Below are 16,063 nucleotides of genomic sequence, written 5' to 3'. Positions count from 1 at the left end.
CCTGGTGGTCCTTGAGTCTTTTCGGTGGGCCTCCTTTGGGGGGACTTGCTTCCTTCCCCTGTAGTAGGGATTACAATTGTACCATGATCATCTATAGATGTGTCTTTTCTCTTATCTACCATGGCATTCCCAAATAAATATACTTTGCCTACTGCAGACAGAGCTTTTGTACAGGGAAAATGAAACATGAAAGCTGGGTAGGTCTTAGGTCCCATTGGTTTGTCAGAGGAAGGATCTAACAATACATCAGTGTGCCCCTTCCTGGAGGGGGGGCGAGTCCGGGTTCCTGCATGGGTATCTTCCAGGGTGTGTTTTTGGTTTTTTTTTAGGACCATTTTAGAGCCTCAGCACAAAAGAAGACATGAGAGTTTGCTTTATTTTGGTACAGCTTAGGCTTTTAGTCCAGAACCTCCAGGTTAAATTAAACCTCCAGGCTCTTCACAAATGCAGTGAGTCTTTACAGAAGCCTTACCACCCTCTGCTTGGTGTCCTGGTCCTTCAGCTGGCCGTTAGGAATGAGCCCCACAGCCGCCGCTGTGTGTGCCCGCCAGGGGAGGTGGTGTGCCAGGCCTCTTGCTGTGGTGGAGCTCAGCCTGACTGCGGCCCGAGGCGGGATGCTGCCCACCCGCCAAGGTGTGAGCCGCTTCCTTCCCTGGCCACGCCCTTCGAGGGCCACGTGTTCGGCCCCGGAGCTTTCTCCTGCCCGCGGTGCTCCTCTCCCAGTGCTCCTCTCCCAGCTTCCGTCTTCTTCCCCAGCCTGTCAGGGCAGCGCTGGCACACCTCCGGGTTCGGGTGCCTCAAAGGCAGGAAGACGGCTGCTAGTGTGTGGTTGTAATGGGAGTTGATGACAAGTTAAAGGAAACTCTTGAGAATAGTGTTGAGATTGTTAACCTAATATATGGCTAAGCAAACCCTTACGTAGCATAGGCACTAGCCTTTTTTCCCTGCAGCCAGGGATTATCAAAGGTTCCTGTCTGTTCAGTATTTTATTGTTTTTAAACTGCTTTCATATATTTTGTTTCATTTGATCTGTTAAAAATCTGAGAAGTAACCAAGGCAAATTTTATTGTGCATATTTTATAGATAAGGTCTTGAAGCCCAAGTTTTCTTGGGAAACTTCCAGGACGTAGTGGCAGAGCTGGAACCAGACTCCAAAGAGTGTTTTTTCCCCGTGTGAGCATTGACTGATCAAATAGTTCTCAAACCTTCTGGAGATTAGAGAAGGGTTCCTGCAGTGCAGTTCTATAAAGATGCCTCATACTGTTTCTATGAAAAAAAAATCCATACATGTATATTTTTTCCTTTAGGAGAGAACATCTTGAGAGCGTGTGAATGTGTATTTGGTGAGTTTGCCAGGTTTCAGTAGAGATCAGGGGAGCATGCTTGTGGTTCTAGGACTTGATTGACTACTCCAGGGAACCCCACAAGCCACAGGAGTGGCTTTGAGCATCGTGTGTTTTCTGCCGTGTGGATTCTTCGTCCTATGTTACTTGGTGCCATAATGAATGATTATTTAAATGCCACGGACATGGGGGCACTGAGGTCTAAAAGCATGTGGGGAAGAGCATGCAGCCAACAGTGACACAGATAATGACTCTTCAGACCCGCCGCCCAGTGAGTCCTTGCCGAGCCTAGTGAAGGTGTTTGGCTCATTAACAGTTCTATACTGCACGTCCAGATGGCCCTGGAACTTCAAAAGTAATACTAGCCAGAGAAAGTGGAGTAACAGTTATATCTAATTTGGCTGTTTATGTATCAAAAATAGACAACTGGGGCCTGGAATGTTATTTACTGAGAAACATTTGCAAATAACTGCCTGAAATCTTCTCTTACTTGAATATGTAGAAATAAAATATGAAGGTTATAAAAAATAAGTCAGCCTTTTAAAAGTTTAAGATGTTAGAGTTTAAAAAACACCATAAGTTGTAATGCATAGAGAAATTTTAGTCTATATGTTATACATAAGGCTTTGTTTGGGTCTGATTCTATGATGATGTTTGATGTCAACTCATGAATTTTCTTACACAGTTAAAGGCAATTAAATAGCTTATATCATTGTTAAATAAAACCAAATCCCTATGTTACCAAATGCATAGTTCCAGTAAAGTGAGAAAACCTCGGGAGACCGACACTGAACAGGCAGCACAAAACTCAAAGAGTTAGTCAGTGAGTGACCCCTGGCTGCTTACAAGGGGACATAGGCTAATAGGCGCATGGAGGCCAGGAGTTGGAACCGAGGCTCTGCCGAAATCCTTCAGCAAAAGGGCCTTCTTGTTTAAAACGCACATACTCATACATACACATGCACGCATGTACTCACACACATGTGCACAGCCGTGCATACGCACGTGTGCATGCACACCCCTTGCTCACTGATAGGGGAAGACTCCCAGTCTTAATTCTGGGCAGAAGTTTCCCCTCAGAGTTCATCCATAGGCATTTACTTCTTAGGAGTTGGGGTTCAGTATTTAATACCTTTTGGGAAATCCCCCAGGCCAAGAAATTAGCATAGAAGATGTCTCAAAGCATTATGTATCATTTTGTCGTTTTAGCCTAATGTATAGTGGGTACTTGTAAGTAAATTTTATTTAAAATTGGTGGAGTGCCTGAGTGGCTCATTTGGTTAAGCGTCCAACTCTTGGTTTCGGCTCAGGTCATGATCTCAGGGTCATGACATTGAGCCCCACGTCAGCTCTGCGCTGACAGTCTGGAGCCTCTTGGGATTCTCTCCTCCCTCTGGCTCTGCCCCTCCCTTGCAAGTGTGTGCATGTGTTCTCTCTCTCAAAATTAAATAAATAAATAAATAAATAAATAAATAAATAAATAAATAAATAAATAAATTTTTTTAGTTAAAAATGGTTTAAATATAACCAACAATTATAGTTGGTTTTAGAAAGTTGATTTAATATAAGGTTCATAATACACATTTTTTACTTGGTCCTGTTTAACTATGACTTGTGCTGCTTAATTGCATTTAAATTAATTATATGAGAAAACTCAGGACTTGACAATAAGTACCATATAAGCAGACCTAAACAAAACCTGATTTCATTTTATCCTAGCTTTTTTACATTTTAAACTTACACTCTCTCTTGGTAATTTGATACTGGCTTAGTTCTTTAAGTGTTACCATCCCTAAAAGCCAAGAATGAATAATACAATCTTTTTTTTTAGTTTTAGTACCTTTTCTGTGAGTTTTAATCTGTGTAATTTAATCTGTGTAATTAATTTTGTGAGATGCTTGAAAAGAATGAATCTAAATTAGTTTTTCTCTATGTTATTATTCAGTTATTCAAAGCAGTTATACAAGAATATTACCCTTATCTATTACTTTTAAATACTTTATTAGATTCTTATCTTTACTATAGTTCTATAAGGTTTGGACTTTTTGACTATAAGCTTGTAGCTCTTGGGATCACTCTTATTTCCCCTTTATTTTCGGTCTATAGTTTCTCTGGGACATTTCTCCATTGATTTGATCCCATCTACTTTCTATCATTTATGGATTTCTTAACATTGTTAGTCTGTGGATGCTCTTGTCTTCTAGCATAACTCATTTGGTTAATTCCTGTTGGCCACTTATTGTATGTCTGGTTCTGTTGCAGCTGCTAGGGACAGTGTGGATTGATTGATTGATTGATTGATTGATTGTTTATTATATATTTTTCCTGTCTTCTGTGATTAAAAATAGTGTGTGTTTAATCCATCATTTTGAACTCATGTCTCTGATTCCTTTTCTGTCTCTACTTGTTAGCTTTACTGGCCTTTTATCTGGAATACAGTATTAATTCCCTAATTGTTAATTTTGGGACATTCTTTGGCCTTTTTCCAGACTGGGAGGTTTTGTGGTCCCTGCTTGAATTGGCTCTGATTTTGTCGACAGATATGGGAGTTCAGTCTTTTGGCCTGTCCTCTTTAGCTTCGAAAGCTGTTTTGGCCTCTCCTGGCTTTACTGTTCAAAGAAGATCTTTTCCAATCTAATGTTCAGAAATCCTCGAGATTCCTAGATGAATTCTACAAATGTACAAATCCTTCTTGAATGCATCTGTATCGCAGGATCCTTAATGTTTAGTTTTTCTACGTCGCATCAGGCTTGCGTAAAGCGTACTTTTGAGGCTGATGATTTTGATTGATTCTCTTGTGTATCTTGACTTCTATTGTTTTTCATTAATATTTTAATTTTAATTTAACCAATTTCATTGGAAGCCAATTAACCTCACATTATATTTTATATCATTCCAAATTACCTGTCAGTATTTGTACTTGGATTATTCTGTAAATATAATTGCTGTGTACATACATTTTATGCCCTTTTTCCTTTAATAATGTATTTTGTGTACATAAATTTTCTGGTGCTGGGAAAAGTTGTCCAAAACTTGGAAACGGGCAGAGGTCCTGGGTGTTCTGTCAGTGGAGTCCTGGGCATTGTGTAGTGTCCCTTGGGGGTTATCTCATGTTGTAGGGCTGCGTACCTTTGGCTGATTTCCTACCGACTTGGCTATTTCACTTCTTTTAGGGTTAGAGTTAACTGTAGGGAAGTAAGAGCAACGGAAATGATTTTGTCTGATATAATTGATTTCTTCTCCAAACAAAAGACAGCCCAAGCATTTTATTTTGTTGTCCCATAGGATATTACATCTAATTTAGCTAGTTGATTTTAGCGTTTCCAATTGTCTAAGTATATCTGTGTTTTTCAAATTCTTCTTTGACCTGGCCTTAACAAAAATTAAAACCATGTGGCTCTACTGGTAAAGGGTGTGGGGAACAGAGAGCAAAGAGTGCTCGGCGGGGAGCTGCAGTCGGCAAGCAGCAGTAACACCCACTGTGGGCTGGCATGGAAGATGGGGCTGTGGTGGTGGAGTCCAGGAGATACTGACAAGTGTCCACCGGAACACAGGTTGCTGGACACTCCATTCAGAGCTGGATCTTGCCTGCCCACATCTACTCTCTGGATCCACTTACTAGTTCTGTTGTCACCACGGGCGGGAGGTGATAAAGAGAACAGGCAGGACAAGAACTCTTAGATATAAAGATGAATAAGGGACTCAGAAAATGACCTGACCTTTGGGAAAAACCAACACTGTGAGAGGTACCAAACTCAGTGCATTCTCAGAGTTAATAGACAAAGAGAAGATTTAAGGGAGATTTAAAAATATTTGACCTTGTGCTTTAGACATTTTTTTTTTTCCCCACAGAGGGAAATAAGGATATCTGATTCTCGATATTGCCAGAAATGAATGTTCTACAGAGTCATTCTGATTAAAAAAAATCAAGTCCAGACAGCTCGTGGCATATTTTTACTAGATAACTTCAGTTTCATACAAATTTGTTCAGAGATTTGAAGGTGGAGCATTCAGAGTTTTATTTTATGGAACTAGTATAATCTCGATACTGAAAGTAGACAAGGATAGTATGAGAAAGGAACATTATGGCCATTTTTATTTGTGAATACTTATGAATCAGAAAATGTTAAGCTGAATCCAGCCATGTAAGCAAAAGGTCATCATTGAAGAAAATTTTATTTCAGGTATGCAAGATTGGTTTCACCTTAGGCAATCTATGCCTATAATTCATATTAGGAAAGTCAAGTGAGGAAAAAAAAAGTCAAGTGAGCATCTCAAAACGAACACAAAACACATTTAGTAAAATCGGTAACCACTCGTGATTAAAAGCAGACTAAGAACTTGAGGGGACGTTCTTAACCTGCTTATGGATTATCTACTCCAAGTCTGCAACTGACATTGTACTTAATGGTAAAATGTTGGAAGTATTTACTTTAAAATTGGGATGTCATCTTAAGTACTTTTGTCTCAATAATAACACTGTAATAGAGTTACTAGAAGTACAGTTAGACAAGAAAAGGAAAAATTGAAAGGAATAAACAAAATAGTCCTTATAAACAAATGATATTGTCTATGGAAAAATCCCATAGAATCTAAAGATAAGTTATTAAATTTAGCAAGGAACCTGGATGTAGGATTAATATAGAAAAAATTAATAGAGAATAAAATAGAAAAATATAGAAAAATCAGTAATAGCAACAAACAATGTCTAACTTAAAATATTCTTATAATAGGACAGCCCAAGGTATGTTGAAATAAATCGGACAAATGATATGTGAAATCTTTATGGAAATAATATATGGAAATAAAAAATCTTATTGAAAGATGTTAAGGAAGGCTTAAATAAATGGATAGGTATTCTGTGTTTATGACTTTCTTTATATGGTAAAAATAACAGTTCTCAAATTTGTTTTTATTTTTATTTTTATTTTATTTTTTTTTTTTTTTTAACGTTTTATTTATTTTTGAGACAGAGAGAGATACAGCATGAATGGGGGAGGGGCAGAGAGAGAGGGAGACACAGAATCGGAAGCAGGCTCCAGGCTCTGAGCCATCAGCCCAGAGCCCGACGCGGGGCTCGAACTCACGGACCGTGAGATCGTGACCTGAGCCGAAGTCGGACGCCCAACCGACTGAGCCACCCAGGCGCCCCTCAAATTTGTTTTTAGAGTCAGCTCAACTCTAATAAAAATTCCACCAGGTTATCTTATAGAATGTGATAAGCAGATAGTCAAATTCTTATGGAACATCAGAGAACCAAGAACGCCCAGAGCAATTTTGGAGAACTTGATTCTGTCAAATAAAAGAGGAGCAGAGAGGACTGGAGACATGTCTGGGAAGAAGACACATGAGGCCCATAAGCACGAGAAAAGCCCTCAGCATCACTAGTCTTTGGGGAGATGCAAATCAAAACCACAGTGGGGTACTTCTTCACACCCATTAGGACAGCTGCTAACAACAACTGCAAACCAGGCCCCTGCCCGCCCCCCACCTCCCCCCGCCAGAAAAACACCTGAGAAAATAACCAGCATCAGTGACGATGTAGAGAAATTGGAACTCTTTTTTTTTTTTTTAATGTTTATTTATTTTTGAGAGAGACAGAGACAGAATGAGAGTGGGTTAGGGGCAGAAAGAGAGGGAGACACAGAAACCAAAGCAGGTTCCAGGCTCTGAGCTGTCAGCACAGAGCCCAACACGGGGCTCGAATTCACGAGCCGTGAGATCATGACCTGAGCCAAAGTCGGATGCTCAACCAACTGAACCACCCAGGCACCCCAAGAAATTGGAACTCTTGTACGCTGTGGTGCGTATGTAAACGGTGCAGATGCTGTGGAATACAGTATGATGCTTACTCAAAAAATTAAAAATAGAATTACTATATATGATACAGCAATTCCATTTCTGGGTATATACACAAAAGAATTGAAAGCAAGCACTCCACAGACTGATCTATCTACCTACCTTCCTTCCTACTTCCTTCCTTCCTTCCTTCCTCTCTTCCTCTCTTCCAGGTTTTCATTCAAATTCCAGTTAGTTAACATACAGTATAATGTTAGTTTCAGGAGTACAATATAGTGATTCAACAAGTGCTCATCACAAGTGCCCTCTTTAATCCCCATCACCCATTTCACCCATTCCCTGCTCCCCCACCTCCCCTCTGGTAACCAGATGAGCTTAGGGTTCTCCCACTCCACTGTCCCCCTCCTGTCTCTCCTTCGCAGAATGTTCATACACTGATTTTCCTGGCGCACTATTTATAATGGCCAAAAGGTAGAAACAACCCAAGTATCCACCAATGGATTCATAGGTAAACAAAATGTAGTATACACCTACAGTGGAATATTATTTCGCCTTAAAAAGCGAGGAAGTTCTGACAGATGCCGTAACATGGATGAACCTTGAGAGCACTATGCCGAGTAAAGTAAGTCCGACCCAACGAGATAAATACTGTGTGATGCCACTTGTATGAGGTCCCTAAAATGGTCAAATTCATAGAGACAGAAAATAGAATGCTGGGTGCTAGGGGCTGGGGGCAGGAGGAGGAAGGAATGAGCACTTATTGTTTCATAGGTGCCGAGTTTCAGTTGGAGAATGTGAAGAAGCTCTGGGGATGGATGGTGATGGTGGCCGCAGAATGATTCGAATGCACATACGTAATGCCATAGAACTGTACACTTTAAAATGCTCAAAAAGGTAGACTTTATGTTGTGTGTGTGTGGCCACAATCAAAAATTAAAGTCAATAAATGACGAACACGGCAGTTCAAATCAGTGGTTACACTTGACCAGGTTGGTGTGGAAGTTTGGTGCAGTTGGGAGGGCCACGTGGGTGCCACAGTGGATGTGATCATGTTCCTTTAAGTATTTAATAGACATATAACACTAAACAGCATACTTTCATTATTTAAAAATAGAAAGGGACAAAAGCCTATTTATTTCTCGGTAATGGGCTCACATTACCCAAACTGAAGCTGCTATGTAAAACCAAAGTGCCAGTTTATTAGAGTGCGTGGGTGGCTCAGTCAGTTAAGTGTCGGACTCTTGGTTTCGGCTCAGGTCATGGTCTTACTGTCCTGAAGATAGACCCTCGAGTTGGGCTCCGTGCTGACAGTGCAGAGCCTGCTTGGGATTCTTTATCTCTCTTTCTCTCTCTCTGCCCTCCACCCTCTCTTTTTCTCTCCCTGTCTCTCTCAGAATAAATAAAATAAACTTAAAAAAATGCCAACTTACTTTCAATGGAAAATTGTAAAACACACATTTGTGCATACCGACCCACCCAGGATAGTTGTTATTGAGAGCTGGGGGGAATGTGGAAGTCAGGGAGATGGGCCTAGCTCAGCTAACGGAGGGTGTGATTGGAGTGAGGGCAGACGGCCTGAAGCTTTTCATGTCCGTGTGTCCTGTGTGGTTCACTGTCGCAGGGAGAGCTCTCCTGCGGTGTTCTCGAATTCCTAGTGCTTTCTGTGTGAATGTACTTTTTGCCACATAAGCGATGTGACATGATCATCCAAATCATGTGACAGTGCTTCATATTAAATTCTACACTTTAAAGTTTGTACATTTTGCTGTAGTAATGTCATAAATAATAACTCTAATGTTCTTAGTTTTGTTGTGTCTTTATTGAGTGTTTTATGAAACGAATAGTGGTATTGGCTTCTATTGCATTAAGTTTCTTAGAGGACAGAGTATTTGACCTCGGCATGAGTTTGCTATTTCGGAATTGAAAATTAATGTTCTAGTAAAAGAAGCTTTTATGTGTTTTGCTTTACTTCCTTTACTAAATTAGAGGTTTGTCTTCAGTAGATTTTAAGCATTCTCCCCTACTTCCCTGTTTCCACGTCAGTTTGTCTTTGGTGTCTTGATTCTGTTGTGTGCGGAGGTGGAAAGCGTGGGCTCTGGACACTGATGGACCTGAGTTTACAGGTCTGGTCCTGAAGCTGGCAAGCCTTGAACAGGGTGACCAGGGGCAGATTATTTAACTTTTGGGGACGTGAGCTTCCTGATTTATAATAAAATCTATCTTCTAATTTATCATGAAGATTCAGTGAGCACATACAAAGCAACTGGTAGGAGCTCGGCAAATGTTAGTTACCGTCTCTTCTTTTCCGTGAAATTGATTCCGTGAACTACAGATTTCCGTGAACTACAGATTTATTGGAATCTATTTATTGAAATAGAAGGAAAGCTCTTTACTGGCTCTTTACTGGCTGGCCTTTAAGTTATTCTGATATGATGTAGAATACTGAGAAATATTTTTTCCAAGTTTAGAATTGTGTTTTAAAATTTTAATACAGAGTCCCTGCAGTCTTTCTATGGTTCAGTTCTTTGATTTACTTGTTTCATTTACTTGTTGTGTTAATTTGTTTACTTGCAATCTGGAGGATTTTTGCTTGTCTAATATCATGAGAAATTTCTGCTTAATTTGAATACAATGAACATCTTAGTTAAATGAACTGGTAATGATAGTGTTTTTATTTTAACTTATCCTAAAATACATTCTTTTTGTCAAATTACAATAACTTGAGTGTCATAAAGTTTTAATTTTTCCATCTTATATAGACTACATTAAATGAAGAAAATATTAATATTAAAAAAATCATTCACTATAGCTTAACATAGCTTTCTATAAAGCTGTTTTCTTTGAGCTGGTACCAAAACTTTTTGGTCCAAACTCTTAATGATTACCTTGGGAGCAAGGGGGGAGATGTTTGACACTCTATAGAGATGCTTGTTTGTAGCTTTTTTCATGGTTTCAGATAATTACTACCTGCCTGTATTTTCTGTTCCTTGTTAGTGCTTCCATCCATCTTCCCCAGATGACTGCATGTACGTCTGGTGCAGTCTTGATGGCATGCTGTGCAAACCTTATCTGAATGTTACTAAGAGACTCTTTTTGTTCAATGAAGGCGGTGGCTTGATATTTCTCTTAAATGTTCTGTAAATGTAGAAATTTTTCCCAGGCTTTCCTGGTGGGTGGAGCCCTAGTACATAAAGTGGTGTTTACATACCTCCCAAGAGGTCAGGATGTCCAGGCAAAATCTTGTTTAAATGTTCATCACCATAGAAACATATCAGCTTATTGTTAGAGCTTTTGTAAACACATTGTAATTTTCACTTCATTGATCTTCAGTACAAAGCAATTAAGTGTGTAATTGACCAGCAGAAAATTTTCAAAAAGCAGATATAACTATTTTAATGTTTTAGACTTTATGCATTCAGTGCTTATTTCAATCTAGAAAGAAAGCTGTGTCTACATGTATTTAGTCTTCACTAGCCTATTTAATTTAAACTGTTTTAACGTTGTGATAGTTGTAATTTCCAAAATAATATTGAGAGAAACTAGTGCAATCACATAGCTCACGTTTCTTAAAAACAATATAGTGTTTCGTTAGCAGGAAGAAAGTACTTCGTTTTGATGGTGTTTTTAAGTCGTACGTTGAGTGTTTGTTGAACTATGATTTTAGTAAAAGGGGAGGAATTTCATTATAGTAATTTAGATTAATGGTTTTTGGGAGGGATTGAGATAACTATTCATACTAGAGATGAAATTATTACAAGGTTCTTGGAATCTTAGTAATACATGACTTAATATAAGCTTTCAAAATTACTTGAAAGGAGTACCACTGTTGATAATAAGAACACGTTCTTAATAGTTTTGTGACCTTGTATTCAGGAGACTTTCCTTTTTAAGATTAACAATGGAAACCTTTTTCCTCTCTGACAATGTTTTGCCACTTTGTTACTCGCAGGGCATTTCAGTAAGTTATTCTGACATCTGGCACATCTTTTAGCTCAGCGTATAGGAGAATAGAGTTGATGGGAACCTTCCCCTTGGGGCTTCCTAACTCCCGATTCTGACTCTTAATGGAAAAATGAGCAGTAGGCATATTTTTTGCTTATATGCTGTCCTGCTGGTGATTAATGGTAGAGATAAAAGCTCTCAATGCTTTCATTACTTTGCAGACAGAATCCCATACAAAAGTTTAAAAGTCTCACATCTTACATGCCACACAAGACTGTACTTTTTAGGCTTTGTAATACCTTTATGATCTCAAGAAACGTGGTGGTATCAGTTCATGTATTTCTGGCACTTGTATGAGTCCGTCAATTTTGAATTTATACATGAAATCTCTGGTTGTTCATAGCCCTGTTACCTCTCTTCTCTCTGTCCGAAAGTTGTTGAAGACAAAAAAGCTGCCACATTGCATTTAATGAACAAGTTTATGTTTTTCTATTGGTTTTGCTAAAGCTCATAAATGGTGACTCTTCACTGATTTCAAGTTGGGCTGGTTTTGTCTTGTTTAATCAGAAAAACAGAATGCAATTGAAAGGAAAACATAACTGTCCTGGCCTCCTAGTGGATTGAGTCAGAATAACAGCTGTTTCTTACTATATCGGTTATTTTCAATATTTCATAAGCAGGCCTAGTCATATTCAGCAATTTTGTTGACTTTTTCTGTGGCAGCCTTTTCTGTAAGCGTAATATTGCCAAGTCACTCTTTTTTGCTTAGTTTGATAACTGAAAACGAGCAGATTTCTTTTGATGAGTTATTTACTATTTTTAAAAATAAATATTGATAATAAATCTTGAACAGTTTATATGATTTGACTATAGAGCTCTTTTTCTCTTAAATGATTCTTATTTGACTGCTTAAGCATGTGGGTGTACATTTCTTCTCGATGTTATATATCTGTAATAGAAAAAAACCTCTTCTTGGAATTATATAGCTTGTTTCTTTTGAGAGAAACTGTTCACATATAATTTTTTTGACATGAAGATTTATTTGAGGACTCAGTTTGTCAGCATATAGGGATAAACATGTAGGTCTTGAACCTAAGTATCACTGTCGGACGGATTATACGTATGTAGGCTGCATTTTAAAAACTACTTTTCTAAATGAGAGAATAATTTTTCTTAATGTAAACAGAGGGGTTAGTTTTTGAATTTAGTAGTAGATTTCCTGTTTTTGACATAAATGGTACTAAAAACATTAAGTTAGAGCAATAGCACGTTAAATGAGGTTACTTTAACCAAGCTGTTTTTCAAGTAATTTTATATCAAGGTTAAATTTAGAAAATTGAGCTCAGGGGTGCATGGGTGGCTCAGTCGGTTAAGCACCCGTCTGTGGCTTAGGGCATCATGATCTCATGGTTTGTGAGTTCGAGCCCCGCGTTGGGCTCTGTGCTAACAGCTTGGAGCCTGGAGCCTGCTTTGGATTCTGTGTCTCCCTTTCTCTGCTTCTGTCTCTCTCAAAAATAATTAAACATTAAAGATTAAAGAAAACACTTAAGAAAATTGAGCTTAAAGTACTTGAGAGTACAGAGATTATATCAGATTTTGTTAGAAGCGGACTGTTGGTACTCCGCCCTGACCAATATGGTAACCACTAGCCATGGGTGGCTATATAAATTTCAAAGAACTAAAATTACATAAAATTAAAAATCAGGGGTGTCTGGGTGGCTCCGGTTAGGCAGCTGACTCTTGATCTCAGCTCAGGTCATGATCTCAGGGTTATGGGTTTGAGCCCCGCGTTGGGCCGCCCTGGGTGTGAAGCCTACTTAAAATAAGTAAATAAAAAAGAAGTAAAATAAAAATCAGTTCTTCAGTCATAGAAACGGCATTCGAAGTACTTGATAAACACATATGGCTGGTTGCTATCTTACTGGGTGACTTAGAACATTTCCTTCATCACGAAAGGGTCTGTTGGACAGCACTTTTGTATGCTAGTCAATCATAAATAATTTGTGTCGTCTATAATTATTTTGTTCAGGATCTAAACAACAAAAGAAGCAAGGCCCAACTTTAGGGATGTATGTGTGTAGCACCTCACTTGGCTAGAAGTGGCGCTAATGAGATTTGAGGTTAATTTGCTGTTGCATTAGTGCACCTGTTTCCCTGTTGCTGGCCCATACTTCTGTTAGCAAGTCATGACTAAGAGTGATGTGGTCAGAGTTGTGTTTTGCAGAGATCGTACTCCCACCGCAATGTAGGCAGCAGGTGAGGCAGAGAGAGACGAGAGTTGGCTATTGGGACTATGAGGTGGCAAGGCAGTCGTCCAGGTGAGACGGATGTGGTTGCGGAAGGAGGAGCGGATGGCTTTAGTGGTAAGGACACAGGAGAATCAGAAGGACTTGGTGTTTGAATAGATCAGGGTCCAAGGTGTGTATGTGTGTGTGTCAGAGGGTGCAGCAGGAAGGGAGGTGACAAGGATGTTTCCAACGTCTGGAAAGAATAACACAGTGGGTATTGGTGCCATTTATTGCCATATGTAACACCGAAGGAGAAGGTTTAGGGGATAAAATGACGAGTCTGACTTTAGAATTAAGTTTAGGACTAGGGAAATACCCAAGGGGAGGTAGCAGTTAGGATGTGTGGCTCTTGGTCTCAGTTTACGGATTTGGACTACAGATAGAAACCTCAGGGTCGCTGGCTCCATGAGGAGGCCAGATCACCTAGGGGAAGAACAGAGCAGTCTGGCCGGCGTCTTCATCAGAATTGACTGAGGTGCCTTTGAGCTGGTTGTCGGGGATTGGCGAGCCCCTCTCAAAGTTTGAGAAGTGCTGATCCAGCATGGGAAAGGAGGAACATCTAAGCCCGAGCCATTGTCCTTTGTAGAATGAAATAAGAACGGAGACAGAGAAACCAGGGGGTAGGGAAGGAAGCTGAGGGATGTGCAGGCTGCCCAGCTGTGTCTTGCTAAGGAAGAGGTAATGGCAGGTGCAGTTTGCAGGAAAGTAGGGATGAGATTAGGATCAAGGAGAAGGGAAAACATTTAAAAACTCATTGAGGGAATTGTTAGCCAGAAATCAGCATAAGTATTGCCCAGTGACCGCAGAGGCCCACTCTGGAATGTGGAAGGCTCTCGTGATTTTGTAAATGTCTTTCACGGGACCGAGAATTCAAGGAGTGAGCTGCCAGTGGAATTAAGCTGGTCTGGTGGAAATCAAAGGGACCGGGAATATTAGAATGTTATTGGTACTGGATTATCATTAAAGCACACAGTTTAACGTCGGGTTTAGGCAAGTGAAAACAACACCGATTGAGGGAGTTGGGTGGAGTGAGGGAGTGGAGGTCACCGTGATGAAGACAACAGTGCTGGCTTCAGGACCAGATGTGTCGAAGAGAAGCATGGAGCAGTCTCCCGGCCGGAGAGCTTAGAGGGAGCCGGGCTAGTGCATGGGGGGGGCTGTGGCAGAGTGGAGGTTAGGTTCTTTAGGAGCTTGTGTGTTACTCGCGATGGTGGGGGATGCGATACAAGTGCTTGTGAACCTGGTGCTCACATCATCGAGAAAGACTTACAGGCCTGTGGATGGTAGGTGACAGAGACGGGAAGTAGGTGATGAGCTGGCGTTAGAAGGTGATGTAAATTTAATTCAGAACCACAGATCCTTGGAAATCTTAAAGACAAAGGCAAGAATTGGAGTCATTACAGTTAACCCTTACATTGTGCTTACTAAGCATCCAGCCTAATGCTCCGCGTGTTGCTTATGTTAACTTATTTGATCCTTTTAATGACCCGGTAAAGTAGGGGTGTTATTAATAAACCCATTTTTACAAAGGAATAAACTGAGGCACGGAGAGCTTAGAAATGGGCCCCGTGTTACACAGTTGGTCAGTGATGGGACCAGGCTCTGAACATTAGCAGTCTGCTGCTAGGGTTGGGGTCCTGAACTAGCTCACCATAATGTCTCGTAAACTGAACTTGGATATTTTCAGAGTTATTTTGTCAATCTCTTGGAAGTTAATTCTTTTGAGAAAAAAATTAAAAACATTAATTTGTTCTCATATTAACGTCATACACATTCATTCTAGGAAATTTGGAAAATACAGAAAAGCACAAAGTATTCAAGAAAAATAGTTCCTTGTAACTGTAGTCTTTTTAGCTGGCCTTGTGCACAAACAGAGTAACCCCCTGCTCCTCTCTGGGAAAGGAGCTATGACCAGGCTCCCTAAGCAGCTCGGCCTCTGACAAGCATCAGCATGTCAGGTCTTTGGGGACCCTTACTTCTCCCACCTGCCTCCTGCTTGGGTAAGAGCTCACTGCAAGATCCTGGAAGTCTTCTCATTGCCCTTAACCCAACTTTCTGGGCCCTTATTTGTTCTTCTTCAGAAAGCCGTGGTAGCTGCCTACCCTTGCCACCCAAATCTGCTAGAACTGTGGAGGCTCTGAGACTTTACTGTACTTGCAAGCTGACAAGTTAGTCTGCTAGATTCCTGCACGGTGGTTGTGGACATGAGACTCCTGGACCAGAGGCAAAGGACTTCATTACTCAGAACGAGGCAAGCCATCAGCTTCCTGTTCCCAGGACAACTCCACCCTCCCACTAGCCTCAGAGGGGCAGCGCGGCTTGGGTGGAGGCTGTTCCTACAGCGGGCTCAGGTCATAGCTGAGGACCCTTGAACTCGGAGGAACCCACAAATGGGCTGCAGGCACACCTGCCTCCCCTTTGTTCTGTAGAGGGACATTATTCTTCTCATACCAGACAGGAAACAGACCTACTTCTGTTTCAGAGAGATGCCATCTCTGTTTTTCAAGGCTGTTTGCTATCCAGAAATCCTTAAAAAGACAGTCCGGAGCAAGGGCTATCTATCCTTGCCTGTATCTGTGAGATGCACAGAAATGGGAGAGACCCATGGAGCATTGGCTTCCAAAGCAGAGTAACATACTTGAAGAAAAACACACTTAGCTGCCAAGGAATATTTCTTTTCTTTTCTTTTCT

General features: G+C 40.4%; 1 protein-coding gene across 8 annotated transcripts in view; it reads left to right on the top strand.

Moving 5' to 3' along the window:
* The window catches only part of LMBR1 (limb development membrane protein 1), a 151,160-nt gene that overhangs the window by 74,262 nt on the left and 60,835 nt on the right, over positions 1-16,063 (top strand). The window contains exon 1 of one of the 8 annotated variants that reach the window (XM_042976450.1): positions 15,527-15,623. The exons of the other annotated variants lie outside the window; for them this stretch is intronic. The gene's annotated coding sequence lies outside the window, so the exon portion shown is untranslated. Of the gene's footprint in view, positions 1-15,526; positions 15,624-16,063 lie in introns of those variants that run through there. 8 annotated transcript variants of the gene reach the window in all.

The sequence above is a fragment of the Panthera tigris genome, chromosome A2, assembly GCF_018350195.1.
Source record: "Panthera tigris isolate Pti1 chromosome A2, P.tigris_Pti1_mat1.1, whole genome shotgun sequence".
In the NCBI taxonomy this organism is placed as follows: domain Eukaryota; kingdom Metazoa; phylum Chordata; class Mammalia; order Carnivora; family Felidae; genus Panthera; species Panthera tigris.
Note: the sequence above shows the minus strand (reverse complement) of the source record. Positions and strands in the feature narration are given on the sequence as shown.